A 23,072-nucleotide genomic window follows, 5' to 3' on the forward strand; every position below is an offset into this window, starting at 1 on the left:
CACGGCCTCACTCGACACCTTCCCCACCAACGTCGCGATCTACAACGACCCGCTTCCCCGGACCGATGGCTGCGACACTGTCACCACCGCGGTGATGGTCATCGGCCACGGCGGCACGGCTGACGAGAGCACCCACGACGCCCCGCACGCGGCGGTCCACGACTTGTCCATCCCGCTCCCGGCTGATGCCGACGACGAAGCACTGGAGGCACGCCGCCTCGCTCTCCTCGCAGAGGGCTGGAGGCTGGCTTCCATGAGACGCCTCACTGAGGCCTACCAGCGCGAAGCTGGACGCACCGCCTTCGGCACGCCGGCCCCGAGCGGCCAAGCCGGACAGGCGTTGTCAAGCAACGCGGCGCTGTCATCGCCGACACGCTGGGAGTCGACCACCCGGTCTATGCCACTCCACTCGAGAACTTGCGTGCCGCCCAGGCGGCCGTAGACAAGTTGGACGGATTGGAGGCCGAAGAACTCCCCCACATGACCAGGCGCATCTAGCAGCTGATTGATGCGGCCGCACGGCGGCACGAAGCCGACGCCCGCGCGGGAAGTCCTCCCCCGCGCCGAGATCACGGCGCGACGTCCCGGACGCCGACTACGAGCAACACCCGCACGCGGCGCGAGAAAGAGCCGGCTGCCAGCCGAAGCCGGACCCGAATCTCCATCGAGCGAGACGCGGAAGGCCATCCCCGAGCCATGGAATGGCGGAGCAACCCGCTTCCGCCTCGGCCCCGTGGAGAGAGATATCCCACCCTGCCGCCTGTGGCGCATCCGACTCTCAGCGGCCGACTAGTCGCTGTGAAGGAGTCGGCGAGAACGACGCCCGCCATCGGATCGACCGCCTAGCGCGATCCCTGGCGCTGGAAGAAGAAGACGATGTCGGCCCGCCCTGTTTCGGCCCCCGCATCCGCGACGAGCCTTTCCCCAAAGGGTTCTCGCTCCCAAGAGACACGCCCATGTACAACGGCTCCGTGAAGCTGGAAGATTGGTTGATCGACTACTCCATGGCGGTTAGCATAGCCAGCGGCAACAGGCGCGTTGCCGTGAAGTACGTGCCCCTCATGCTGCAAGGCACGGCGCGGACCTGGCTCAACAGCCTCAAGCCCTTCAGCATCAATAGCTGGCTAGATTTCACTGAAGCTTTCATCTACAACTTCACCAGCACCTACAAGCGGGCTCCCAAGCCCAGACAGCTCTCCTTGTGCGTGCAAGGCCCAGCCGAGTCCACTCGCGACTACCTCATGCGTTGGGCCGAGCTCCGCAACTCTTGCGAGCGGGTGCACGAGGTGCAAGCCATAGAATACTTCACTGCCGGGTGCCGAGAAGGCACCCTCCTCATGCACAAGCTCCTCTGTGACGAGCCGACTACCCCCGACGAGCCTCTGGACATAGCGGACAAATACGCCACCGCCGACTCTTCGATGAAGACTGAGCTCCGGGTAGACGCGTCCGGGAAAGTACTCAACCCAGCGCCCAAGACGCCGGCAGGGGATTCTGGCCGACGCCCACACCCGAACGATCACAAGTGCAAGGGCCCTGCGCCGCCTCCCGCCAGTCGGCAGGTAGCCACAGTCGAAGATGCGCCGCCTGAAGGGCGGCCCGCGCCCAAGAAACCCAAGGGCGGCCGGGCGGCTTGGCAGCCGGCCTTCTCCTATGAGCAAACTCTCGACGCCCCGTGCAAATTCCACAGTGGCTCGAAGCCGTCCAACCACACAACCCGGAAGTGCCATTGGCTCACCCGAATCTCCAAAGGTGAAGGGCTCGCGCCGCCTCCGCCTACCGGCCCGCCGCCTCCGGCTCTGCCGCCGCCGGCCGCTCGGCCCGCAGTCGGAGCCGTGCACGATGAGTTCCCCGACAAGCATGCGACCTACATCGTATTTACAAGCCAGCCCAAAGACCGGCGCGGCAAACGCTGAGAGCACCAGGAAGTCAGCGTGGTCGCTGCCAACCCCGCCGGACACATGCATTGGTCAGAAAAACCTATCAGCTGGAGCCGGGCCGACCACCCAGAGGTGATGCCGTCTCCCGGCTCTTATGCGTTGGTCCTGGAAGCCACCCTCGCGACGGACAGACGCGCCGCCCGTTTCTCCCGTGTGTTGATAAACGGCGGGAGCAGCATCAACATCCTGTACCATGACACCCTGGAGAAGCTAAATGTCAAGACGAAGCAACTCATGCCTACTCGGATAGTGTTCCATGGCATCGTACCCGGCTTGTCCTGCGCCCCCATTGGCAAGATCAAGATTGATGTACTCTTTGGGGACAAGGAGCATTTCCGCCGGGAAGCGATCTGGTTTGAAGTGGTGGACCTGGAGAGACCCTACCATGCGTTGCTTGGCCAACCCGCCTTGGCCAGGTTCATGGCAGTTCCCCACTATGCATACCTCAAGATGAAGATCCGAGTCCCAAGGGCGTCATCACCATAGCCGGCGATTACAAGAAGTCCTCCGAGTGCGCTGCCGCCAGCAGCCGGCTGGCCGAGTCCCTTGTGATTGCCGAAGAGAAGAAGATGTTGGACCGGGTCGTGGCCATGGCCGGCAAGCAGCCGAACCTGTCCCCCGATCCCAAGGAGTATGATGCCCAAGGATCTTTCCAGCCGGCCAAAGAAACAAAGAAGATACCCCTTGACCCCGAGCACCCCGAGAGGTTTCCCGTCATCGGGGCAAGCCTGAACAGCAAATAGGAAGGTGAGCTCGCCGATTTCCTCCATGAGAATCGGGACATCTTTGCATGGTCCCCCAAGGACATGCCGGGTGTTCCAAAGGAATTCGCCGAGCACAAACTACACGTCTGAGAAGACGCAAAACCAGTCAAACAGCTCCTCCGCCGACTATTGGAGGAAAAGAGAAGGATTGTAGGGGAAGAGATAGCCCGGCTTCTGGCAGCCGGCTTCATTATGGAAGTTTTCTTTCCAGAGTGGCTCGCCAACCCGGTCCTCATGCTAAAGAAGAACAACAAGTGGCGCATGTGTATAGACTACACAAGCCTCAACAAGGCCTGCCCTAAAGATCCCTTTGCCCTACCGAGGATTGACCAAGTGATAGACTCCACGACCGGATGCGAGCTGTTGAGTTTCTTGGATGCTTACTTAGGATACCACCAGATAAAGTTAGATCCGGCTGACCGCCTGAAGACCGCCTTCATCACGCCATTCGGAGCCTTCTGCTACCTGACTATGACATTCGGCTTGAGAAATGCCGGTGCCACTTTTCAGCGTTGCATGCAGAAGTGCCTCCTCAAGCAACTCGGCAGAAATGCTCACGTCTACATAGACGACATTGTGGTGAAGACGGAGAAGCGCGGCACCTTGTTGGAAGACCTCAAAGAAACATTTGAGAACCTACGCCGGTTCCAAATCAAGCTCAACCCCGAGAAATGCGTGTTCGGAGTGCCAGCCGGCCAGCTCCTAGGCTTCTTGGTCTCCGAACGCGGCATCGAATGCAACCCAGTGAAGATCAAGGCCATCGAGAGAATGGCGATTCCCACCAAGCTTCGAGACATCCAGAAGTTCACCGGATGCTTGGCCTCCCTGAACCGCTTCATCAGCCGGCTCGGAGAGAAAGCTCTCCCCCTCTACCGCCTCATGAAGAAGACCACTCACTTCGAGTGGAATGACCAGGCCGACCAAGCCTTTCATGAGCTGAAGAAGATGCTGGCCACGCCGCCTGTCCTAGCGGTGCCGACTGAGAAAGAGCCCATGCTCCTCTACATTGCCGCAACCATCCGGGTGGTCAGCACCGTCATCTTAGTCCAACACCCAGAAGAGGGCCGAGCCCAGCCGGTCCAGAGGCCAGTGTACTATTTGAGCGAGGTACTGTTCGCCTCGAAGCAGAACTACCCACACTACCAGAAGATGTGTTACGGCGTATACTTCACCGCCAAGAAGCTGAAGCCCTACTTTCAAGAGCATCCCGTCACGGTCGTATGCACCGCCCCGCTGGCCGAGATCATAGGCAGCCGGGATGCATCCGGCCGGGTGGCGAAATGGGCCATCGAGCTGGCCCCTTACACGATCTTCTACCAGCCCCGCACCGCCATCAAGTCCCAAGCACTGGCCGACTTCCTCGTCGACTGGGCCGAGACCCAGTACCTGCCACCGGCTCCCGACTCCACCCATTGGCGCATGCACTTCGACGGGTCCAAGATGCGCACCGGCTTGGGAGCCAGCGTCGTCCTTACCTCTCCCAATGGCGACAAGCTCAGATACACACTGCAGATTCACTTTGCCGCTTCCAACAATGTAGCCGAGTACGAGGCGCTCATACACGGGCTTCGGCTTGCCAAAGAACTCGGCATTCGTCGGATCCTATGTTATGGTGACTCGGACTTGGTGGTCCAGCAATCATCCGGCGACTGGGACGCCAAGGACGCAAATATGGCAAGCTACCGCTTCCTTGTTCAGCAAATCAGTGGATACTTTGAAGGATGAGAGTTCCTCCACGTACCGCGAGCCGACAACGAGCCGGCCGATGCCCCGGCTCGAATAGGCTCCACTCGGCAAGCAATACCAACCGGTGTCGCTCTACAATGCCTCCTCAAGCCGTCCATCAAGCCGTCTCCAGAGTCCGATTCTATCTTCGTGCCGCCTGACCCCGACGCGGTCGGGTCCGGCTCGAAGAACCAAGCAGGTGACCCGGGGACTTCAGCAGTCGGCCCGGGGACTTCGGTAGCCGGCTCGGGGACTTCCGCAGTTACGCCCGATCCGGGGACTGCCACACCCGGCTCAGGGACTGCAGTAGTCGGCCCGGGGACTGCACCAACACAACAGCCAGCGGCCGACTCCAGCATTTCACCACCCAACCCGCCCACCCTGGTGGCAGTAGCCACATTGGCAATAGGAGAAGTCGCGGCTCCATCATGGGCTCAGTCCATCCTCAACTTCCTAATAAACCAAGATCTGCCGGCTGACGAAATAGAGGCAAGACAAGTCCAACACCGAGCCGGAGCATACACAATCATCAACAGAGAGCTCGTCAAGCGCAGTGTCACTAGAGTCCTCCAACAATGCGTCGAGCAAGAGAAGGGCATTGCAATCCTCAGAGACATCCACCAAGGAGAATGCGGCCACCATGCGGCCTCAAGATCACTCGTCGCCAAAGCTTTCCGCCATGGTTTCTTTTGGCTGACTGCTTTGGATGACGCCAAAGAATTGGTTAAACATTGCAAAGGGTGCCAACTCTTCAGCTCCAAGCAACACATGCCGGCTTCGGCACTCAAGACCATTCCCCTCACCTGGCCCTTCGCCGTTTGGGGACTGGACATGGTGGACCCATTCAAGACAGCGCACGGCAGCATGCACATTTGCTCGTTGCCGTGGACAAATTCACCAAGTGGATTGAGGCAAAGCCGATCAAGAAGCTGAATGGGCCGACTGCCGTGACATTCATCGCAGATATAACAACTCGGTACGGCGTGCCACACAACATCATCACCGACAATGGCACGAATTTTGCCAAGGGAGCCTTGGCACGTTTCTGCGCAACGCAAGATATCCGGCTGGACTTAGTGTCCGTTGCCCACCCGCAGTCAAACGGCCAGGTCGAGCGAGCCAACGGCCTCATCCTTTCCAGCATCAAGCCCCGACTGGTCGTACCACTAGAGCGTTTAGCCGGCTGTTGGCTCGACGAGCTGTCGGCTGTCCTCTGGAGTCTGCGCACTACTCCAAACAAGTCAACCGGCTTCACTCCTTTCTTCCTCGTGTACGGTGCCGAGGCGATCATCCCAACCGACATCGAGTTCGACTCGCCCCGGGTAACCATGTACACAGAGGCGGAGGCCAAGGAAACACGAGAAGACGGCGTCGACCTGCTGGAAGAAGGCTGGCTGTTAGCCCTCAGCCGGTCTGCCATCTACCAGCAGGGTTTGCGCCGCTACCACAGTTGGAAGGTCAGGCCAAGATCCTTCCAAGAGGGCGACCTTGTGCTCTGGCTGATCGAGCAAACAGCCGGCCAGCACAAGCTCTCGGCCCCTTGGGAGGGCCCCTTCGTCATTAGCAGAGCTTTAGGCAAAGACTCCTACTACCTAATCGACGCACAGAAGCCCAAGGCACGCAAGAGAGACGACTCCGGCAAGGAGTCGGAACGACCATGGAATGCCAACCTCCTCCAAATATTTTACAGTTGAAATACAGTATGTATCACGCTAACTTTTGTACTAAGTATGGGACAATAGGCCCCCTGAGGAGAGCTCAGGGACGGCCATCTTTTATCTATGAATGAAGAGTATCATGATTATGACCTTGTCATTTCATTTACTTGTTCCGTCCGGCACCGGGTTCGACTAGTCGGCCCGGAGACTGGCCGACTGGAGTTATATTAGAAGTCCTACCCGCGGTCAGACGAGTAGTGTGCCGACACCCAAGCTTAACTCTTGCCAAAAGTAGCAGTTCGAAGAACCGGCTATCCGACTGACAAGAGTTCAAAGCAGGAAAGGATGCCCACACGAAAAATGGCTAGGGACTAACGGACTAATATAACGAAAGCCGGTTTGCCTCCTACCACCGACCGGCTACTAGAGTAGCCGGCTGGCCGATTTCCATTCACTTCACTTCAATCCAAGAAAGCTCGAGTACTTGCCTCCCCATAGAGGGAAGGCGGCAAAGGAAAAAGCCTAAGGATAAAAAGCATACGTGAATGGAAACCAAACATGGACACAATAATATTTACATAAAAGACCTCCGAGAGGCTAGCATTCAACATAGTTTGGATACACCCCAGTGGGTGGAACTGCGAAAGCTTAATAAAATTGTTCAGAAGGCAAGAAACATGAAAAAACAAGGACGGCTGATTAAGCCGGTGGAGCGACTAACGAGCCAGGCAGGTCGGTGGAGACGCCAGTGCCGGCTGGAGGAGTGGCCGGCTGGCGAACCTCGGCATGATCACCGCCTCCCGCAGAAGGGGCGCTTGCGCGCGCCTCGTTGCTGGAGGCACGGTCAGCCTGAGGCAGGCCGGTTGTTCCACCGGCCGGCTCGACGTCTTCACCTTCCTCTTCTTCGTCGTCTTCGCCTTTGTCGCTGGAGGCGATCTCCTCTGCCGAGTCCTCGCCCACCGCCGGGTTCAGCCCGAACCACTCCTCCGGCTGGGCAACGCCGTCATCATTGATTTCAGGTGCAAAAACGCTGATGTCGGTGCACTCGGCGATCATCGAAGCACACTGAGCGATAGCCGGCCGCACCTCCTCCAGCTCTGTGTCGGCCTCCAGCCGCCAGGTGCACAACTGGTCCAGGTTCAGCCCTGGGTACCAAGCTCGGACGAACTCCAATGCCCGCCCGGCTCCAAGCCGGGCCGCCGACGCCTTCAAAGCTTCAAAGCGGCCGACTGCAACCTCCAGCCAGTCGGCAGTCCGGCTCGGGGTGCGGGGAATCGTCTCGCCGGGCCAGAGGGCGGCCAACACCTGCGCTCCGGCACGTTGAAGGCGGCGGAGCATACGTTGAGCCGGCTGCAGCCGCGCTTGGACCGCCAAGAGCTGCTCCTCAAGCGTCCGATTCGCGTCCGGCGCGATGTCGGCCCCTGCCTGACGGCGCGCTTCGCGACGGGCCTCGATGGTTTGGGCGGTGAAGACGGAGTAGCCGGGAAAGTAGTTTGCACAAAGAGTAAAAAGCAGCACAAGTCAGAACAAAAATCAGGCGGCCAGGGGCAGGCAAGGAGCGAGGAAGGCGGCTTACCGTCGATCAAGTCGTCGATACGGCCGAAGCCTTCATCTAGCGCTTGCCGGGTCTCAGCCCAGCCCGCCGCCTCAGTCTCGAACTCGGCCTTCAGGGCGGCTTTGCTATCCTGCGCTTTCTTCAGGGCCGCCTTGTGGCTCTCCTCCTGGTCAGCCATCTTCTTGGCCAGGCGGTCACGCTCCAGGACTAAGGCGGCGTGCTCGTTTTCCTTGGTGCGAAGGGCGGCCTGCGCCTCGCTGAGCTGCCCCCTCAAGTCAGCATTGGCCCCTGCAAGCACGAAAGACAAAAGAAAAAACCAATGAGGAAAAAGTTGTCAGGGAAGATCCGACCCGACTGCTCAGCAGTCGGCCTGAATCTCGGGGACTACACCCAGTGGGTGCACTGACGCGCCCCCACAGGAGATAAACAAGATCAAGTACTCACTTCGGCTGTTGACCAGGTCTTCGGTTTTCCGACCCAACTCCTGAGCCTGGGAGTTGAAGGCGGCAGCACGGGAGTTATGATACTCCTGGAAGATCAGAAAGGAGGCGAGAATAAGATAATCGTCAAGGAAGATCCGACCCGACTGCTCAGCAGTCGGCCCGAATCTCGGGGACTACACCCAGTAGGTGCGCTGACGCGCCCCCACGGAAGAAATCAAGAGAACAAAGCAACTAAGGATAGAAGACTCACCCGGATGGCGGCCCACGTCAGAAGGAACTCCTGGGTGTACTGCTGCAGCAAGGCGGCCTGAGCTTGAAGCCGGCTCCGGACCTCTTGGGCCGCCACGTTCATCTCGCCCGTCCCCCCGCTGATAGTCCACTCGAACGTGGCGGTGCTGGCCGCCTCCAGGGCCTCCACCGTCCGGCCGGTGCCCACAACTCGGGGCGGCTCCGGCGCAGCGGTGCCTTCCCCTGCGCGCCGGTGCGTTACCGGCTGCACCTCGAGGTCGGCTCCGACCTCCGGCTCGCCCCTGACCGGCTCCTCTGGCGCCGCTGCCGATTGGCTGCCTTGGCCCGCTCCGGTTGGCGCTGCCGGCGGCGCCCTCTCCATGAAGACCACGGAGTCCTCCCTCCTCTCCATCAGTGGCGGGTCTTGGCCGACTTCCTCCGCCAAGGGCAATGGGATGTTGGGGGCCACGGCACGGAGGGGAATGGCGAGCAACGGAGGCTGGTTATGCGAAACCTCCGCCTCCGTCTCCGCGGTCGCCGCCTCTGCCTGGGCCTTGGCTGCCGCGTCGGCCTGCTCCTTCGCCGCCTGGTCGGCCGCTTGCTCCGCCGCCTCCCGCTCCTCCCGCGCCTCACGGGTGTTCCGCTCCGTGGCCTCCCTGAGGTCGGTGCGGGGGTCCACGCGGCGGGAGCATGAAGACCCTCCAGTCGGCCCGACTACGGAGCCGCCCGGACCCCGCTCAAGTGAAAGCGGCGCCCTGTCCGGCGAGTAAGGAAAGGTTAGGAAGAGTGTTCAATCGAAGAGAACAATGAAAAGTATGCGTCCAAGCATTCGATGACTTACGCTGAGATCGCCTGTGGCTGCCTCATCTCGCTTGGTCGCCGCGGTGGAAGCCTTGGACTTCTTCGGCCGGCTGCCGAAGAGGGATTGACGCGGCCCGGCGCTTCTGGCGCCGCCGCTACAGCCGGCGCGGCGGACGAGCCGCGCCTTGATGATCAGGCGCCGGCTGGCGGCGCGGGGCGACTTCGACCTCGGCATCATCCGGCCAGTCCTCGAAGCCGGCGTGAGCCCCCATCTATGGGCTCGTCGTTGTCCCCCACGATGGCGTCTTCCATGGCGGCCGCTCCCAAGTCCGGGTCGTCGGCGTCGTCCACCATGCGGTCGGGGACGTACTGGCGCTCTATCCCTGCGGCCCCGGTCGTCGGCGGAAGGAGAGGGTTCTGCTAAGGGAGAACCGACTAATTAGAAGCCGGCTGTCATGAGGCCGGCTACCAACAAAAAAAAGAGGAAAAACTTACCACGGGCGGAGGGTTGGCGCGAGAATACGACGCCTTGCCGTATCGCCAGTCCTCGGCGAGCTTGCAGTTGGAGATGTAATTCACCATGTACGACACCTCTGAATGAGGCATCTCCTTGGTGCTTAGCCGGCTTGGGTCGAAGCGGCCGCTCATCTGACACATCATGTGGGGCCGGCTTTGGAGAGGAAGTACCCGGCGCTCCACGAAGGCGGCCACCAAGTCGGCTTCGGTCAGGCCTTCCGACTGGATCATGACCCGAAGCCGGGAGACGGCTGCGTTCCCGGCCTGAGACAATGACCTGGACCGGAAGCTCCATGAGGGTTGCCTCCCAGCCGGCGGGCCGGCTACGTAAGCCGGCAGGTTCACGTGGTCACCTTGCTGGGCGACATTCTTCACATAGAAGTACGACTTCTGCCAGATCTTCACCGACTGGATCAGCGGGATGGGCGGGAACGGGTTGTTCTCGCCCGACCGCCTCATGGCGATGTAGGCCCCGCAGGGGGCGGGCACGCCCGCGACGACGGTGCCGAGTTTGCTCTGGAAGAATTCCCCCCAAAGCTCAAGCGTGGGGAGCACCCCCAAGAAACCTTCGCGAAGAGAGACGAAGGCCGACAACAGCATCACCGTGTTGGGCGTGAGGTGATGTGGCTGAAGTTTGTAGAATTCGAGGAAGGAACGGAGGAACCCGCTCGCCGGAAGGCCGAAGCCGCGCAGGCAGTGCGAGCGGAAGATAACCCGCTCGCCCTCCTCCGGTGCCGGCGAAATCTCCCTCTCCGGCGCCAGGCGGACCCGCACGAAGTTGGCGTCGGGCAGGCGCCGCGTCCGGCGGAGGAACTCAACATGGTCCTCATGGACGTTGGAGCCATCCCACGAACTTGACAGCGCCATGGGAACAAGACGATGTGGCGGCGCAGCGGCGCTGCGATGGGAGGCTGCGGCGGCAGCAAGAAGAAGATGGAAGATGAGGAGGGGCGGAGTGAGGGAGAGCATGTGAACCTCTGTCTCTCCCCCTCCTCCCCCTACTTATAGGCTCGCGTGGCGGAGCCGAGGAGGCGTGGCGTGGGGGAACGTGGGGATCGACTGTGCCCACTCCCCCACGTCCCACGATTATTGCGCCCTAATGGCATAATAAAATCGCCACGGGAAGGCGAGCGGTCCGCATGGGCCGCAAAAGATCAATGCTCGGGCCGAGGCCTAGGAGTGGCGGGCCCGGGCCTGCGGCGGAGTCTCATCGCGCGCGTGCACTGGCAGGGTTTCACTGCCACGTGGCATGCGGGAAGGCCCGCGGTCAGCTCGCGGGTCGACCACGTTCCCACCTGCAAGACACGGAGCTCTCCGAAATCGGCATACACCAGCAAAGCTGGCTCCTTAGGGTAGGAAGCTGACCAAGCTTCTCATCCCTCTGTCCGCCTCGAAGCTCGATCAGCTTCGGGGACTACTATCGGAGTAAATAGCCATGGGTAGCCTAGCCGGCTTCCCCTAGCCCTTGTGAAAAAATTACGAGCCCGTCCGGCTCTCAAGAATCCAAGACGTGGGGCCGCCTTCCCCTTGCTGGCTGTCACCCAGGCCGGCTATCGGAAGGCGGCCCGACTTTATCCCTCACGAAGAAAGCCACGGGAGGGCCGGCCGCGAGAAGGCCGACTCCAAGAGGCCGGCTCCCACTAAGTGGTCGAGACCGTACCCTCAAAGTTTGCATCCACCTAACGGCGATGTGACGGGGCGTGGCTATAGTGAAGCCTGCCACCCCCGAATCCCGGAGCACGACCGGCACAGTGCGCCGTACGGGTGGCCATGACCCGTCCGGTGCAGCACTGTTGCCATGTTGACCCTGATGTCATCCACGATGGACTACCAGTACGGCCCACGGGCGGTGGGCCCCTTCGGGCAGAGAGACACCCGAAGGCGGCCACGCCTCCCCCAGTCGGCCCAAGACAGAGCCGGCTCCCCGCAGCCGGCTTGCCGCCTCCCTCGAAGGAGACGCCCCATTAAGGAGACAAGACGCGGTGAGGCTACAGCAATCGCCCGCCGGACGACGGCACTGTAGCCACGACTACCTCGACGAAGCCCACGTCACCAAGATTGAGCAACAGTACCCAGCCGCCGACAAGGTCCTGGACAGTGGGGCCTGCCTGTCGACCAAGGGGCCGGCAGCCGGCGGGACCCACCAGTCGGCGAGCCCCAGCAGCCGGCGCAGAAGCCGGCGAGCGTAGTCACAGACGGCTGGGCCCCGCGCCCAGCCGGATTACCATTGTACCCCCGGGGGGTAGGCCTATATAAACCCCCAGGGCATCCATGCAAAGGGTTGATCCCAGCTAGTCCTAAACACCACACAAGGAGAAGAAGCAAGCAAGCCGTGCCCTTCTTCCTCCTCTCGCAAAACAGCTCTAGGAGCATCGTGTAGCTACTTGTTCATCTAGTGATCTTGCGGAGACCCCGCAGAGCAGCAGTAGGGGTGTTATCTCCACGGAGAGCCCCGAAGCTGGGTAAGATTCGCCGGCGTGCATGTCTTCGCCTCATCCCGTTTCCAGGCACCGGCGATGTTTTACTGGTTCCAACAATGATAAGCCACCCGTTGGCATATGTCGCACCTACCACCCGACAACAACGTAACTGGGTGGCTATAAAGGTGCACTACAGGTATCTCCAAAAGTATCTGCTGGGTTGGCACGAATCGAGACTGGGATTTATCACTTCGTATGACAGAGAGGTATCTCTGGGCCCACACGGTAATGCATCATCATAACAAGCTCAATGTGACTAAGGAGTTAGCCACAGGATCATGCGTTATGGAACGAGTAAATAGACTTGCCGGTAACGAGATTGAATGAGGTATAGAGATACCAACGATCGAATCTCAGGAAAGTAACATGCCGATAAACAATGGGAGTTGTATACTGATGTCTACTACACAACCTTCTTCTTGTAGACGTTGTTGGGCCTCCAAGTGCAGAGGTTTGTAGGACAGTAGCAAATTTCCCTCAAGTGGATGACCTAAAGTTTATCAATCCATGGGAGGGGTAGGATGAAGATGGTCTCTCTCAAGCAACCCTGTAGCCAAATAACAAAGAGTCTCTTGTGTCCCCAACACACCCAATACAATGGTAAATTGTATAGGTGCACTAGTTTGGCGAAGAGATGGTGATACAAGTGCAATATGGATAGTACATAATGGTTTTTGTAATCTGAAAAAAATAAAAACAGCAAGGTAGCAAGTGGTAAAAGTGAGCACAAACGGTGTTGCAATGCTAGGAAACAAGGCCTAGGGTTCATACTTTCACTAGTGCAAGTTCTCTTAACGATAATAACATAATTGGATCATATAACTATCCCTCAACATGGAACAAAGAGTCACTCCAAAGTCACTAATAGCGGAGAACAAACAAAGAGATTATTGTAGGGTAAGAAACCACCTCAAAGTTATTCTTTCTGGTCGATCTATCATAGAGTTCGTACTAGAATAACACCTTAAGATAGAAATCAACCAAAACCCTAATGTCACCTAGATACTCAAATATCACCTCAAGTATCCGTGGGTATAATTATATGATATGCATCACACAATCTCATATTCATCTATTCAACCAACACAAATAACTTCAAAGAGTGCCCCAAAGTTTCTATCGGAGAGTCAAGACGAAAATGTGTGCCAACCCCTATGCATAAGTTCAAGAGGTCACGGAACTCGCAAGTTGATCACCAAAACATACATCAAGTGGATCGCGTGATATCACATTGTCACCACAGATAAGCACATGCAAGACATACATCAAGTGTTCTCAAATCTTTAAAGACTCAATCCAATAAGATAACTTCAAAGGGATAACTCAATTCATCACAAGAGAGTAGAGGGGGAGAAACATCATAAGATCCAAATATAATAGCAAAGCTCGCGATACATCAAGATCATGCCGACTCAAGAACACGAGAGAGAGAGAGAGAGATCAAACACATAGCTACTGGTACATACCCTCAGCCCCCGAGGGTGAACTACTCCCTCCTCATCATGGAGAGGGCCGGGATGATGAAGATGGCCACCGGAGAGGGATTCCCCCCTCCGGCAGGGTGCCGAAACGGGTCTAGATTGGTTTTCGGTGGCTACGGAGGCTTCTGGCGGCGGAACTCCTGATCTAGGTTATTTTCTGGCGGTTTCTGTATTTATAATAATTTTTGGCGTCGGTCTCACATCAAGAAGGTTCCCGAGTCATCCACGAGGCAGGCCCACGCACCTGGGGGGGTGGGCGCGCCCCCCTCCCTCGTGGACGGCCTGGGACTCCTCTGGCCCAACTCTTTTACTCCGGGGTCTTCTTTTGGTCCATAAAAAATTGTCAAAATTGGCACATCAATTGGACTCCGTCTGGTATTCCTTTTCTGTAAAACTCAAAACAAGGAAAAACAGAAACTGGCACTGGGCTCTAGGTCAATAGGTTAGTCCCAAAAATCATATAAAATAGCATATAAATGCATATAAAACATCCAAGGTTGATAATATAATAGCATGGAACAATAAAAAATTATAGATACGTTGGAGACATATCAAGCATCCCCAAGCTTAATTCCTGCTCGTCCTCGAGTAGGTAAATGATAAAAACAGAATTTTTGATGTGGAATGCTACCTAACATATTTATCTATGTAATCCTCTTTATTGTGGCAAGAATATTCAGATCCATAAGATTCAAGACAAAAGTTTAATATTGACACAAAAATAGTAATACTCCAAGTATGCTAATCAAGCAATTATGTCTTATCAAAATAACATGGCCAAAGAAAACTTATCCCTACAAAATCATATAGTTTGGCCATGCTTCATTTTTGCACACAAAATGCTCTCATCATGCACAACCCCGATGACAAGCCAAGCAATTGTTTCATACTTATGCTTTTCAAACTCTTTCAACTTTTACGAAATATATGAGCGCAAGCAATGGACATAGCACTATGGGTGGAATAGAATATGATGATTGAGGTTGTGTGAGAAGACAAAAAGGGAGAAAGTCTCAGATTGACGCGGCTAATCAATGAGCTATGGAGATGCCCACCAATTGATGTAAATGCAAGGAGTAGGGATTGCCATGCAACGGATGCACTAGAGCTATAAATATATGAAAGCTCATCAAAGAAACTAAGTGGGTGTGCATCCAACTTGCTTGCTCACGAAGACCTAGGGCATTTGAGGAAGCCCATCATTGGAATATACAAGCCAAGTTCTATAATGAAAACTTCCCACTAGTATATGAAAGTGACAAAATAAGAGACTCTCTATCATGAAGATCATGGTGCTACTTTGAAGCACGAGTGTGGAAAAAGGATAGTAACATTGTCCCTTCTCTCTTTTTTTTGTTTGGGCCTTTTTTCATTTTTATGGCCTCTCTTTTTTTCGTGCTGAGTCTCATCCCGACTTGTGGGGGAATCATAGTCTCCATCATCCTTTCCTCACATGGGACAATGCTTTAATGATGATCATCACACTTTTATTTACTTACAACTCAAGAATTACAAGTCGATACTTAGAACAAAATACGACTCTATGTGAATGCCTCCGATGGTGTACCGGGATTGCGATGAATCAAGAGTAACATGTATGAAAAATTAAGCATGGTGGCTTCACCACAAATACGATGTCAACTACATGATCATGCAAAGCAATATGACAATGATGATGTGTGTCATAATAAATGGAATGGTGGAAAGTTTCCTGGCAATATATCTCGGAATGGCTATGGAAATGCCATAATAGGTAGGTATGGTGGCTGTTTTGAGGAATATATAAGGAGGTTTATGTGTGACAGAGCGTATAAAATCACGGGGGTTGGATGCACCGGAGAAGTTTGCACCAACTCTCAAGGCGAGAGAGGGCAATGCACGGTACCGAAGAGGCTAGCAATGATCGAAGGGTGAGAGTGTGTAATATCCATTGACTCACATTAGTCATAAAGAACTCATATACTTATTGCAAAAGTTTATTAGCCCTCAAAGCAAAGTACTACTACGCATGCCCCTAGGGGGATAGATTGGTAGGAAAAGACCATCGCTCGTCCCCGACCGCCACTCATAAGGAAAGCAATCAAAGAACACCCCATGCTTCAAATTTGTCACATAACGTTTACCATACATGCATGCTACGGGACTTGCCAACCTCAACACAAGTATTTCTCAATTTCACAATTACTCAACTAGCACAACTCTAATATTACCACCTTTATATCTCAAAACAATTATCAAGTATCAAACTTCTCATAGTATTCAATTAACTTTATATGAAAGTTTTTATTATAGCCCTCTTGGATGCCCATCATATTAGGACTAAATTCATAACCAAAGAAAATTACCATGCTGTTTAGGACTCTAAAAATAATATAATTGGAGCATGAGAGTTCATCTATTTCTTCAAAATAAAACTACCATCGTGCTCTAATAAGATATAAGTGAAGCACTAGAGCAAATGACAAACTACTCCAAAAGATATAAGTCAAGATCAATGAGTAGTCGAATAATTATGCAACTATGTGAAGACTCTCTAACATTTAAGAATTTCATATCTTGGTATTTTATTCAAACAGAAAGCAAAACAAAAGAAAATAAAATGACGCTCCAAGCAAAACACATATCATGTGGTGAATAAAAATATAGCTCCAAGTAAAGTTACCGATGAACGAAGACGAAAGAGGGGATGCCTTCCGAGGCATCCCCAAGCTTAGGCTCTTGGTTGTCCTTGAATATTAACTTGGGGTGCCTTGGGTATCCCCAAGATTAGGCTCTTTCCACTCCTTATTCCATAGTCCATCGAATCTTTACCCAAAACTTGAAAACTTCACAACACAAAACTTAACAGAAAACTCATAAGCTTTGTTAGTATAAGAAAATAAATCACCACTTAGTTACTGTTGTGAACTCATTATAAATTCATATTGGTGTTAAACCTACTGTATTACGACTTCTCTATGGTTCATACCCTCCGATACTAGGCATAGATTCATCAAAATAAGCAAACAACACAAGAAAAACAGAATCTGTCAAAAACAGAACAGGCTGTAGTAATATGTAGGTTTCGAATACTTCTGTAACTCCAAAAATTCTAAAATAATTTTTTGGACGTGAGGAATTTATCTATTAATCATCTGAAAAAAGAATTAACCTAATCGCACTCTCCAGTAAAGAATGGCAGCAAATCTCGTGAGCGCTAAAGTTTCTGTTTTTTACAGCAAGATTGCAAAGACTTTCCCCAAGTCTTCCCAAAGTTTCTACTTGGCACAAACACTAATTAAAACATAAAACCACATCTAAACAAAGGATAGATGAATTATTTATTACTAAACAGGAGCAAAAAGCAAAGAACAAAAACAAAATTGGGTTGCCTCCCAACAAGTGCTATCATTTAACGCCCCTAGCTAGGCATGATGATTTCAATGATGCTCACATAAAAGATTAAAAATTGAAACATAAAGAGAGCATCATAAAGAATATGACTAGCACATTTAAGTCTAATCCACTTCCTATGCATAGGGATTTTGTGAGCAAACAACTTGTGGGAATAAGAATCAACTTGCATAGGAAGGTAAAACAAGGATAACTTCAAGATTTTCAACACATAGAGAGGAAACTTGATCTTATTGCAATTCCTACAAGCACATATTCCTCCCTCATAATAATTTTCAGTAATGAATTCAACAATATAACTATCACAAAACATATTCTTAACACGATCCACATGTATGCAAAGTTGACACTCTTCCAAAATAGTGGGATTAACATTAACTAAAGTCATGACCTCTCCAAACCCACTTTCATAATTATCACAATAAGATTCAACACCCTCCAAAATAGTGGGATCATTACTTCCTAAAGTTGACACTCTTCCAAACCCACTTTCATCAATTAAATCATCATAAATAGGAGGCATGCTATCATCATAATAAATTTTCTCATCAAAACTTAGGGGACTAAAAATATCATCTTCATCAAACATAGCATCCCCAAGCTTGTGGCTTTGCATATCATTAGTATCATGGGTATTCAAAGAATTCATACTAACAACATTGCAATCATGCTCATCATCGAAATACATTCTTAATACATTCTTCTTCTAACACTTTGGCACAATTATCGGAATCCTTATTTTCATGAAAGGCATTAAAAAGATGAAGCATATGAGGTATCCTCAATTCCATTTTTGTAGTTTTCTTTTATAGACTAAACTAGTGATAAAACAAGAAACTAAAAGATTTGATTGCAAGATCTAAAGATATACCTTCAAGCGCTAACCTCCCCGGCAACGGCGCTAGAAAACAGCTTGATGTCTACTATACAACCTTCTTCTTGTAGACGTTGTTGGGTCTCCAAGTGTAGAGGTTTGTAGGATAGTAGCAAATTTCCATCAAGTGGATGACCTAAGGTTTATCAATCCGTGGGAGGCGTAGGATGAAGATGGTCTCTCTCAAGCAACCCTGCAACCAAATAACAATCTTGTGTCCCCAACACACCCAATACAATGGTAAACTATATAGGTGCACTAGTTCGGCGAAGAGATGTTGATACAAGTGCAATATGGATAGTACATAATGGTTTTTGTAATATGAAAATATAAAAACAGCAAGGTAGCAAGTGGTAAAAGAGAGCACAAACGGTATTGCAATGCTAGGAAACAAGGCCTAGGGTTCATACTTTCACTAGTGCAAGTTCTCTTAACAATAATAACATAATTGGATCATATAACTATCCCTCAACTTGCAACAAAGAGTCACTCCAAAGTCACTAATAGCGGAGAAAAAACGAAGAGATTATTGTAGGGTACGAAACCACCTCAAAGTTATTCTTTCTGATCGATCTATCATAGAGTTCGTACTAGAATAACACCTTAAGACACAAATCAACCAAAACCCTAATGTCACCTAGATACTCCTATGTCAACTCAAGTATCCGTGGGTATGATTATATGATATGCATCACACAATCTTAGATTCATCTATTCAACCAACACAAAGAACTTCAAAGAGTGCCCCAAAGTCTCTACCGGAGAGTCAAGACGAAAATGTGTGCCGACCCCTATGCATAAGTTCACGAGGTCACGGAACTCGCAAGTTGATCACCAAAACATACATCAAGTGGATCACGTGATATCCCATTGTCACCATAGATAAGCACATGCAAGACATACATCAAGTGTTCTCAAATCCTTAAAGACTCAATCTGATAAGATTAATTGAAAGGGAAAACTCAATTCATCACAAGACAATAGAGGGGGAGAAACATCATAAGATCCAAATATAATAGCAAAGCTCGCGATACATCAAGATCGTGCCGACTCAAGAACACGAGAGAGAGAGAGATCAAACACATAGCTACTGGTACATACCCTCCGCCCCCGAGGGTGAACTACTCCCTCCTCATCATGGAGAGGGTCGGGATGATGAAGATGGCCACCGGAGAGGGATTTCCCCCACCGGCAGGGTGCCGGAACGGGTCTAGATTGGTTTTCGGTGGCTACAGAGGCTTCTGCCGGCGGAACTCCTGATCTAGGTTATTTTCTGGAGGTTTATGTATTTATAGAAATTTTTGGCGTCGGTCTCACGTCAAGAAGGTTCCCGAGTCGTCCACGAGGCAGGCCCACGCGCCTAGGGGGGCGCCCCCCACCCTCATGGATGGCCCGGAACTCCTCTGGCCCAACTCTTTTACTCTGGGGTCTTATTTTGGTCCATAAAAATCGTTAAAAATTGGCACGTCAATTGGACTCTGTTTGGTATTCCTTTTCTGTAAAACTCAAAAACAAGGAAAAAACTGGCACTGGCACTGGGCTCTAGGTTAATAGGTTAGTCCCAAAAATCATATAAAATAGCATATAAATGCATATAAAACATCCAAGGCTTATTATATAATAGCGAACAATCAAAAATTATAGATACTTTGGAGATGTATCATATACGGGATTGATTAAATCCCCGACATCGTGGTTCATCCGATGAGATCATCGTGGAACATGTGGGAGCCAACATGGGTATCCAGATCCTGCTGTTGGTTATTGGTCGAAGAGATGTTTGGGTCATGTCTGCATGGTTCCCGAACCCATAGGGTCTACACACTTAAGGTTCGGTGACGCTAGAGTTGTTATGGGAAATAGTATGTGGTTGCCGAAGGTTGCTCAGAGTCCTGGATGAGATCCCGGATGTCACGAGGAGTTCCGGAATGGTCCGGAGGTGAAGATTTATATATGGGAAGTCCAGTTTTAGTCGCCGGAAATGGTTTTGGGGGTTATCGGTATTGTACCGGGACCATTGGGTGGGGCCACCTGCCCCGGTGGGCTGATAACCCACAAGTATAGGGGATCAATTGTAGCCTCTTTCGATAAGTAAGTGTGTCGAACCCAACGAGGAGCTAAAGGTAGAACAAATATTCCCTCAAGTTCTATCGACCACCGATACAACTCTACGCACGCTTAACGTTTGCTTTACCTAGAACAAGTATGAAACTAGAAGTACTTTGTAGGTGTAATGAGATAGGTTTGCAAGAATATAAAGAGCACGTAAATAAAAACTAAGGGCTGTTTTAGGTAAAGAAGCAATGAATTTACTATAGCGAGTGTGGAAAAGTGGTGGTAGGAGTTGCGAAATTGTCCCTAAGCAATTGACTACTTTAGTAGACCGATAGCAAGTTTTATGTGGGAGAGGCCACTGCTAGCATGCCATCCCTGACTTGGAATTCTATGCACTTATGATTGGAACTATTAGCAAGAATCCGCAACTACTAACATTCATTAAGGTAAAACCCAACCATAGCATTAAGATATATTGGTCCCCCTTCAATCCCGTATGCATCAATTTCTATGCTAGGTTGAAGCTTCTGTCACTCTTGCCCTCCAATACATAGTCCTATCAACATACAACTAACCCTATGGTGTGATCCACGCGTGCGCTCATATGATGGGCACCAAAGGACAGCAACATAACCACAAGCAAATTAAACCAATCATAGCAATTCACCAATTACCGATAGGACAACGAAAATCTACTCAGACATCATAGGATGGCAACACATCATTGGATAATAATATGAAGCATAAAGCACCATGTTCAAGTAGAGGGTACAGCGGGTTGCGGGAGAGTGGACCGCTGTAGATAGATCGGGGAAGGTGATGAAGATGTTGGTGAAGATGACGGTGGTGTTGGTGTAGATTGCGGTGACGATGATGGCCCCGACAGTGTTCTGGCGCCACCGGGAGAGAGGGGGAGAGGGCCCCCTTCTTCTTCTTCCTTGACCTTCTCCCTAGGTGGGAGAAGGGTTTCCCATCTGGTTCTTGGCTTCCATGGCATGGGAGGGGCGAGAGCCCCTCCGAGATTGGATATGTCTCTCTGTCTCTCTCTGTTTCTGCGTTCCAAATTCTGGCCTTCCACCGTTTCTTATATTCCCGTAGATCCGTAATTCCGATTGGGCTGAAATTTTAACATGATTTGTATCCGGATATTGGCTTTCTTGCGGTGGAAGAAGGGCACAAACCGCCTTACGGGGTGGCCACAAGAGCCCAGGGGGCACCCCCTGCCTCGTGGCCCCCTCGGGCATCTTCCCGCGTTGATTCTTCTTCCCAAAATCACATATATTCCAAAAAAAATCTTTGTAAGTTTTTATCCCGTTAGGACTCCGTTTGATATGGATTTTCTACGAAACAAAAAACATGCGACAAACAGGAACTAGCACTGGGCACTGGATCAATATGTTAGCCCAAAAATAGTATAAAAAGTTGCCAAAAGTATATAAAAGTAGTATAATATTGGCATGGAACAATCAAAAATTATAGATACGACGGAGACATATCATGGGCCTAGTGGGCTGAACAAGGGAGGGAAACAGCCCCTGGTGGGCTAGTGCCCCCCCAAGGGGCCCAAGGCGCCTAGGGTTGGAAACCCTAGGGGTGGGGGTGCCTCCCACATGCTTGGGGGGCAAGTTACCCCCCCCCCCCCTTGGCCCCCCCCCCCCCTTGTAGATGGGATCTGGGGGGCCGCCCCCTGCTCCCCTTCCCCTATAAATAGTGGGGGGTGGGAGGGCTGCCACACCCTTCCCCTGGCGCAGCCCTTCCCCTCTCCTACACCTCCTCCTCCTCCGTAGCGCTTGGCGAAGCCCTGCCGGAGAACCACGAGCTCCATCACCACCACGTCGTCGTGTTGCTGGAGTTCTCCCTCAACTTCTCCTCTCCCCTTGCTGGATCAAGAAGGAGGAGACGTCCCCGGGTTGTACGTGTGTTGAACGCGGAGGCACCGTTGTTCGGTGCTTAGATTGGAATCGACCGCGATCTGAATCGCTGCGTGTACGACTCCACCAACCATGTTCTTGCAACGCTTCCGCTTAGCGATCTTCAAGGGTATGAAGATGCACTCCCTCTCTCTCGTTGCTAGCATCTCCTAGATTGATCTTAGTGACACGTAGGAAATTTTTTGAATTATTGCTACGATCCCCAACACGCTATTGCTCCCCGACAACAATGCCAGAAAAAGGTCTTGATAACCCACAAGTATAGGGGATCGTTTGTATCCTTCTTTGATAAATAAGATTGTCGAGCCCAATGAGGAGAGAAAGGTAGAACAAATATTCCCTCAAGTTCTATCGACCACCGATACAACTCTACGCACACTTGACGTTTGCTTTACCTAAAACAAGTGTGACACTATTTTGCAAGGATAAAACTACGAGTACTTTGCGGGAATGAAACTACGGATAAATTGCAAGGTAATAAAAGTGGATAGCTTTTGTCAACAAGAAAGTCATTTGTCCCTAGGCAATCGATAACAAGTACCGGTAATCATTCTTGCAATTTTATATGAGGGAGAGGCATGAGCTAACGTACTTCCTCTACTTGGATCATATGCACTTATTATTGGACCCCTAGCAAGCATCCGCAACTACTAAAGATCATTAAGGTCGTGAAACCCAACCATAACATTAAGTATCAAGTCCTCTTTATCCCATACGCAACAACCCACCTACTCGGGTTTGAGCTTCCGTCACTCTCGCAACCCACTATAAGAAAATTATGAACGTATTGCAACACCCTACAGCGGGGGCCCCCTCATGTTTGTGCGAGACAGAGGGCACCGTAGGACAGCATCATAAATAAAATATACAATCATACCAACCAAGATCATGATTAACCCACAAGACAAAACGGATCTACTCAAACATCGTAGGATAGCGAAATATCATTGGGAAATAATAAATGGAGTTGAGCACCATGTTTAAGTAGAGATTACAGCGGGGAGAAGGGCTGTTACACCACTGCATAGAGGGGGAGAAAGTTGGTGTTGACGGTAGCAAGATTGTTGATGTAGATCGCCGTCACGATCCTTGCCCCGGCGGCACTCCGGCGCCACCAGGAGAGAGGGCGAGAGAGCCCCCCTCCTTCTTCCTTGGCCTCTCCCCTAGATGGGAGGAGAGTTCCCCCTCTGGTCCATGGCCTCCATGGCGGCGGAGGGGCGGGAGCCCC

The sequence above is a fragment of the Triticum urartu genome, chromosome 2 (genome assembly GCF_003073215.2).
Source record: "Triticum urartu cultivar G1812 chromosome 2, Tu2.1, whole genome shotgun sequence".
Lineage (NCBI taxonomy): Eukaryota > Viridiplantae > Streptophyta > Magnoliopsida > Poales > Poaceae > Triticum > Triticum urartu.